This window comes from Oncorhynchus gorbuscha, linkage group LG03 (assembly GCF_021184085.1).
Source record: "Oncorhynchus gorbuscha isolate QuinsamMale2020 ecotype Even-year linkage group LG03, OgorEven_v1.0, whole genome shotgun sequence".
In the NCBI taxonomy this organism is placed as follows: Eukaryota; Metazoa; Chordata; class Actinopteri; order Salmoniformes; family Salmonidae; genus Oncorhynchus; species Oncorhynchus gorbuscha.
Genome location: NC_060175.1, coordinates 79,346,518 through 79,354,474, shown reverse-complemented (window position 1 = coordinate 79,354,474; position 7,957 = coordinate 79,346,518). Strand labels below are relative to the sequence as shown.

The 7,957-nt window shown below is 41.6% G+C and overlaps 1 protein-coding gene across 1 annotated transcript in view; it reads left to right on the top strand.

Moving 5' to 3' along the window:
• The first annotated feature begins 1,784 nt into the window (after window positions 1-1,784).
• Window positions 1,785-7,957, top strand: part of casz1 (castor zinc finger 1) — a 259,395-nt gene continuing 253,222 nt past the window's right edge. Inside the window, exons 1-2 of the mRNA XM_046343850.1 lie at window positions 1,785-1,971; window positions 3,860-3,916. The gene's annotated coding sequence lies outside the window, so the exon portion shown is untranslated. The remainder of the gene's footprint in view (window positions 1,972-3,859; window positions 3,917-7,957) is intronic.

Here is a 7,957-nt window from a genome sequence, read left to right as displayed (position 1 = left end):
TGGCAGTCCTCATGAGAGTCAGTTTCATCATATCGCTTGATGGTTTTAACGACGGCATTTGAAGAAACTTTCAATGTTCTTAAAATGTTCCCGGATTGACTGAGCTTCTTGTCTTAAAGTAATGATGGACTGATGTTTCTCTTTGCTTATTTGAGCTGTTCTGGCTATAATATGGACTTGGTATTTTACCAAATAGGGCTATCTTCTGTATCCCCCCCTCCGCCCTTGTCACAACACAACTGATTGGCTCAAATGCATTAAGGAAAGAAATTCCACAAATTAACTTTTAACAATGCACACTTGTTAATTGAAATGCATTCCAGGTACTTCATGAAGCTGGTTGAGAGAATGGCAAGAGTGTGGCTACTTTGAAAAATCTCAAGTATAATTTTATTTGTTTAACACTTTTTTGGTTAATTCATGATTCCACATGTGTTATTTCATATTTTTGATGTCTTCACTATTATTCTACAATGTAGAAATAGTAAAAATAAAGAAAAACCCTTGAATGACTAGGTGTGTCCAAACTTTTGACTGGTACTGTAAGTCAAAACTGTAACTAGACCACTCGGGAACATTCAAAGTTGTCTTGGTAGATTTGGGTTTTAGGTTATTTTCCTGCTGAAATGTGATTTTGTCTCCCACTGTTTGTTGGACAGCAGACTGAACCAGGTTTTCCTCTAGGATTTTGCCTGTGCTTATAGCTGCATTTTGTTGATTTTTATCCCCAAAAAACTCCTTAGTCCTTGCATTCCCATAAAATGATGCAGCCACCACCATGCTTAAAAATATGAAGTGGTAATGATGTGTTGTGTTGGTTGCAAACAGGATGCATGCTTTGGAATATTTTCACTCTGTCATTTAGGTTCGTTTTGTGGAGTAACTACAATGTCATTTTTATCATATCACAACCATTAAGCTCTGTAACTGTTATAAAATGAACATTGGCCTCATGGTGAATTACCTGAGCAGTTTCCTTCCTCTCTGCCAACTGAGTTAGGAAGGACGCCTCTATCTTTGTAGTGACTGGGTGTATTGATACACCATTCAAAGTGTAATTAATAACTTCACCATGCTCAAAGGGATATTCAGCTTCTGCCTTTTTTTCCCACACATTTACTAATCGGTGCCCTTCTTTGCGAGGCATTGAAAAACCTCCAAGGTCTTTGTGGTTGAATCTGTTCTTGAAATCCACTACTCGATTGAGAGACCTTACATATAACTGTATGTGTGATGTACAGTGATGAGGTGGTCATTCAAAAATCATCTTAACCACTACATACAACTTATTATGCAATTTTTAAAAAGCACATTTTTACTCTTGAACGTATTTAGGCTTGCCATAACAAAGGGGCAGCTTAATTTTTTAAAATAATAAAAATAAATAATTCTACAAACAAAATTCCACTTTAACATTATGGAATATTGTGTGTAGATCAGTGACACAACATCTCACATTTTAAATGCAGGCTGTAACACAACAAAATGTGGAAAAAGTGTGAAAACTTTCTAAAGGCACATTATAAGTTAGGTCTATATTCTTCAATAATTAATATATTTTATAAATGTATAAAAAGTCCAGAAATGGATGTAGCAACTAAGCATTCAAGTTTTAATGTGGCCCTTTTCTTGAAGAACAGTTTACTACACTAGAGCGACAACTATGATTTCTAAAGCCTGTCAGGCTGAAATAGAGAATGACATCAGGATTCCGTTCCAGCTTTTCCAACCGACAATTGCTACCGAGAAATTCAATTAAGGACTCCTCTTCCCACTTCGAGCCGGTCTCCAGGGCAGATCTTCCGGGCAACTCGCCCCATGTAAGAAATTGGAAAATGCAACAATAAAACAAGAAAAACTGAAAAAAGGTGCCAACTTTGATCAAGCATGCTCTCTCACAGTCCACCCTAAACACACATACCCCTTAGTTGGAATTGGAAAGTCACCGAAAGACAGCGAAGTAGCCTACAGGTAAGAGTTTTCATTTTCACCTCACTATTTTTGCATTTCCAAAGATATCACTTAAAACGCAGAGCAACATCAAAGTAGCCTACTCTTTTCGGCGTCGCTGTCTTTGACGCCGGTAGGCTACCTGCCATTCGGCATGAAAATACTCTCAAAATGATACCTTTAGCAGACGAATGGTTTAACGGTGAACAGCTTGCTTCTACAGTGTAGCCCCTACCTCAGCGCGCGAGCTGGCGGACAGGAGCAGTCGAGCGACTCATAGGTAGGCTGCTGTGCTTTTGACAGTGTCGAGCTGGGCTTTCCAAAACTTTAAAACAGACCGCTGTCAAATTCCAAACTTTCGGAAAGACTAAAAGATAACAATGTAGCCCACCATTCAATTGCCAAGTCAACTTTCTTGTGACTGTTTATTTACGCCATCTCTATCGCACTGCCAAAATATACAACAGAGATGGCTTCTTCCTTCTTTTTCATTATAGGTCAACCAACAAGAAAACAACACAGCATCAGTGGCATAGCGCAGGTTCGAGGGGTCCTCGCACGGTCGAGCAACCCCCCTCCCCAAGAAAAAATATATTAATACCATTTTTTTTGCCATGGGGCAGAGGGAAGAATGTGCAGTTTTATAGCTAATCTCATGCTATTTTAAACATTCTGCCATATCTTTGAGAGAAAATGTTGCTGATTTAGAGCTAATTTCCTGCTATTTTTTTTTTTCATGGCTTATGACGCGTTCATATGCTGTCTGGTGGGCGGACCTCTAGGGCTACTGTATTTATCAAACTAGTAGGCCTAGCAACAATGCATGGAAAAGCATTCCATATTCAATGGCAATGCAACAAAATGCCAAAGTTAAGCATGCATTTGATGAGGGTTGTCTTATCTTATCCACCCCATTGTATAATGATTAGCCTACAATGTTGCCATTATGTGTCTGCATTTTTTGTTGGACTTTGTAGGCAAAAACAACAACAAAGCCTCACATCGTATTGCCAACTCACAGGCACACATATCCCACCCTTTGCCTTATTAAGTTGTTGAAGCGGCACATGACACACACACACACACACACACACACACACACACACACACACACACACACACACACACACACACACACACACACACACACACACACACACACACACACACACACACACACACACACACACACACACACACACACACACACACACACACACACACACACAATCTACACTCTTCATAGCACATAAAATAAGACATCAGCCACATAGTGGTATTCAGTCCTGAAAGAGGAGATTCATTATACTTGTATGGCTAGAATAAACACGATTTCTCATCTTATAGTTAGTAGGTTTCTTTTAGATTCAGAATATTTGCCATTTAGCAGACACTTCTTCCAAAGTGACTTAATCATACAAGCATACAGTTTATGTATGGGTGGTCCTGGGTCCTGGTCCTGGGAATTGAACCCACAATCTTGGCTTTGCAAGCACTCTCTACCAACTCAGCCATACAGAATCCCTTATGATATGATTTTTGCTCAAATATCAATGAACTGATCAGTACAATAAGCCAAGGAATATGGTGGATAATACTGTATTTACCTTAAGTCTTTACCTCATTTTCAAAGCATTGTTTCAATGATATCTTTGCATATGCCAGTGTGTATGTTACGTGTAAATGATCCCCATACAGAGAGACTAGAGAAAAGATCACTGGTACTTTAAACCCAGGAGTTCTCATATTCTTGCCGGATCTTTCTCCTTTGCTAATTATTGTGTTGTTTTCAGGGCAAATATGTCATATCCATGGCGACCAGGCAGGTTAATTGTCTTTCGCGTGCAAGGCTCCCATAAGTAATTAATTACCCTTTTTTTTCCCTTCTCCCCTGTCTTTGGTTAAACAGATCATTCAAGAGAAGCCATCTCCCATATTAAAAATGCCAGTGGTATTAGCGCACAAGGTAAACATGAAACTTTTTTTCCTTCTCGTCAAGCATTGGGGATGTTCGTTTTATATTTTATTCTGTGTGTTTTATACACATGCCATATGTGTATGTGTATAGGCATGGTTTCATTGTGCGTATCAAGCTTCACTATGGACCAGTAGTGTAAATGCAGTAGGTTTATTCCTTATTTATCTCCCATACTAACACAACAGATGAGTTTAGATGCTATTATGATGTAGGCCAATTTGTTATGAAGCTAGGGAAAACACTATCCTCGTTACCAACATATTTCAGTGAAGCAGTTTATTAAGCACATGTTGAGGAATATTATATAGTAAGTTTTGTCTTAAATGATTGCAATAGTAAGCTCTCGCCAGATAAAAGGTAAGGTACATCAGCTTCTTACAATGGCATAGTTTGAAACTGCAAAGGAAAGTTTATGTTGTTTAGTGTTTCGATGGTGCACCTGTAATTGTTGACAAAACTCTGTGATGTGGAGTTAGTACGGGCTTAGTGTGCTTCACATGATCAATAGAAGTTGCAGTGCAGTAAAGTGTTGTTCAGGAGTTAGAGAGAAGAGTGGGTTGAAATTAGGCTAGATGCTGATCTTGGGTCAGTTTAGCATTTTCCTCACTAAAGGGGAGAGGAAGCTGATCCTAGATCTTTACCTAGGAGAAACTTACCCCCGGAGCATCAGAGAGACCCCACAGAGAGAGACACACACACACACACACACACACACACACACACACACACACACACACACACACACACACACACACACACACACACACACACACACACACACACACACACACACACACACACACACACACACACACACACACACACACACACACACACACACACTTTTCTTCTTCCTCTACTTTCTCCAAATACAGGTGAACAGAAGGAAGGACTAAAACAGTACAGTAACATACATACCGTTTTAAGTAATGTAACTTCAATTGTTGGTGTGTGGGTGTAATACATCAGGCCTCTTGATTGGATCGCACCATGCCGACACAGGAAGTATTGACTTGTATGCAGTGGCCCTTGGTCGACAGGGTGGTTGAGTCTTCTTGCGTAGTCGGCTGTCTATTGTCATAGCTCCAACCTATACATATTCTGTAGACCTATCATTCAGAGAAACATTCAGGTGTCTAATTCAATCAATCAATCAATCAAATGTATTTATAAAGGCCTTTTTTATCTTAGCAGACGTCACAAAGTGCTTATACAGAATCCAGCGTAAAACCGCAAAGAGCAAGCAATGCAAATGTAGAAGCTCAGTGGCTAGGAAAAACCTAGGAAGAAACCTAGAGAGGAACGAGCCTCTGAGGGGTGGCCAGTCCTCTTCTGGCTATGATGGATATTATAAGAGGCCATTATTATACATGGCCATTAAGGCCAGATCGTTCTTCAAGATGTTCAAATGTTTCTAGATGACCGGAAGGGTCAAAAAATAATCACAGTGGTTATAGAGGGTGCAACAGGTCAGCATCTCAGGAGTGAATGTCAGTTGGCTTTTCATAGCCTAGCATTCAGTGGTTGTGACAGCAGGTGCGGTAGAAGGAGAGAGAGGGTCAAAACATCAGGTCTGGGACAAGGTAGCACATCCGGTGAACAGGTCAGGGTTCCATAGCCGCAGGAAGAACAGCAGGAACTGGATCAGCAGCATGATCAGGTGGACTGGGGATGGGTACAGCCAGAAGTTGTCCGGCCAGGGAGTCCTGAGGCATTAACCTAAGGCTCAGGTCCTCCAGGAGGGGAGAGAGAGAGAGGGCAGGAGAGAGATTGGAGAAATAGAGGGAGCAAACTTTAGTTCACACAGGAATTACACCAGATAAAACAAACTGACCTAGCCCCCCCGGCACATAGACTATTGCAGCATAGATACTGGAGACTGAGACATGGGGGGTTGGGGGACACTGTTGCCCTGTCCGACAATACCCCCGGACAGGGCCAACCAGGCAGGATATAAACCCACCCACTTTGCCAAAGCATAGCCCCCACACCACCAAATGGATATCAACACACCACCAACTTGCTACCCTGAGACAAGGCGGAGTATAGGCCACAAAAATCTCCCCTACCGTACAAGCCTGAGCAGGTGCAAAACCAGACAGCAAAATCACGTCAGTGACTCAACACACTCAAGTCGAGTATAGTGAAAAAGCCTGGCACGAAGTGATATACCCCTCCTAGGGACGGCATGGGAGAGCACTAGCAAGCCAGTGACTCAGCCTCCGTAATAGGGTCAGAGGCAGAGAATCCCAGTGGAGAGAGGGGAGCCGGCCAGACAGAGAATGCAAGGGTGATCCGTCACTCCAGTGCCTTGCAGTTCACCTTCACACCCCTGAGCCAGACTATACTCAGTCATAGGACCTACTGAAGAGATGAGTCTTCAGTAAAGACTTAAAGGTAGAGACTGAGTCTGCGTCTCTCACATGGATTGGCAGACCATTCCAGACCATTTCACGAAAATGGATTGGAGAAAGCCCTGCCTCCAGCTGTTTGCTTAGAAATTCTAGGAACAATAAGGAGGCCTGCATCTTGTAAACGTAGCGTACGTGTTGGTATGTAAGGCAGGACCAAATCGGAGAGATGGGTAGGAGCAAGTCCAAGTAATGCTTTGTAGGTTAGCAGTAAAACCTTGAAATCAGCTATAGCCTTAACAGGAAGCCTGTGTAGCAATGGAGTTAGAGGCTAGCACTGGAGTAATATGATTGGATTTTGAGGTTCTAGTCAAGATTCTAGCAGCCGTGTTTAGCACCAGCTGAAGTTTATTCACTGCTTTATCCGGGTAGCCAGAGGGTAGAGCATTGCAGTAGACTAATCTTGTTTTTGTCTTTTGCAGAAAAACATTTCAGATTTTTGCAATGTTACAAATATGGAGACAAGCTGCTCTTCGTATACTTTTGATATGTTTGTCAAAAGAGAGATCAGGGTCCAGAGTAACGCTGAGGTTCTTCACAGTTTTATTTGAGGCATCACATCAAACAGCAGATCTCTTTGTTTCTTGGGACCTAGAACTAGCACCTCTGTTTTGTCCGAGTTTTAAATGTAAAAAATGTATTCTCAAGTAAGTATCTGTCAAGGTTTTGCAGAATGAACCCTGTGTGTGTCAGACCTGTGGTTCAAATGCTATTTTAAATCTTTCAATGTTAGCTTTAGCATTCCTGCAGTGCCAGATGGGCAGGGTTTGCACTTTTGCAACTACTCTATTGGTTCCATTGTGCCAGACAAGCTCAGTCAAGCTCAGCTCAAGTATTTAAGATGATTTCAAATAGTATTTGAATCCAGGTCTGGTGTGTGTTCCTTTCCAGTTTGACCTTGGCACTGGACCTGCAGGTCTTTGATGTCAAAACAAATGTTAATAATCTCAGGCTGCAATTTGACAGGCCTCAAGAGCTAATACTATTGTTTTCTCACACTTGAACTCCCTCAATTGCCCCATGTAATGATTTTGTATCCAAATTCACACCACACAACAACGTCCATTCGGTCTCGACTTGTAAAATCTACTGCCCTCGACACATACAGTAGTACAAGTGCAAATAGTGCTTGTGTTTTTAATCATCATTATTGTTTTTATTTTAGTGCTGGGGAAATGTCCTTTTTGCATGCTTGATCAACCAGTAGAGAAATCCATTATAATAGAGGCTCAAGGTGAATTGCATCCCGAGCAATCTTTCCCTCTTCGAGTGAAGGAATTTTCCCGGGCAAAATAAACAAATCACACAGACAACAGTAATATAGGGTTGATTTTGAAGGCATGAAATAACTATCGATTAAATCCTTCAGTTCATAGATGGTAATGGCCTTTTTGGTAATTTGTTCTAGGCCCTTTCAATACAGAGGAGAGAGGGAGAGAGAAGTGGAGAGCGAGAAAGATGGAGGATGCAGGGGTGTGTGTGAGAGAGAGAGAGAGAGAGAGAGAGAGAGAGAGAGAGGTAGAGGATGCAGGTTAGAAAAAAAAGAGAGCGACGAGGAAGAGAGCTCACAAGACCGAGAAAGGGACATGCTGCCCCTTTCCGAGCTCATTATCATTCT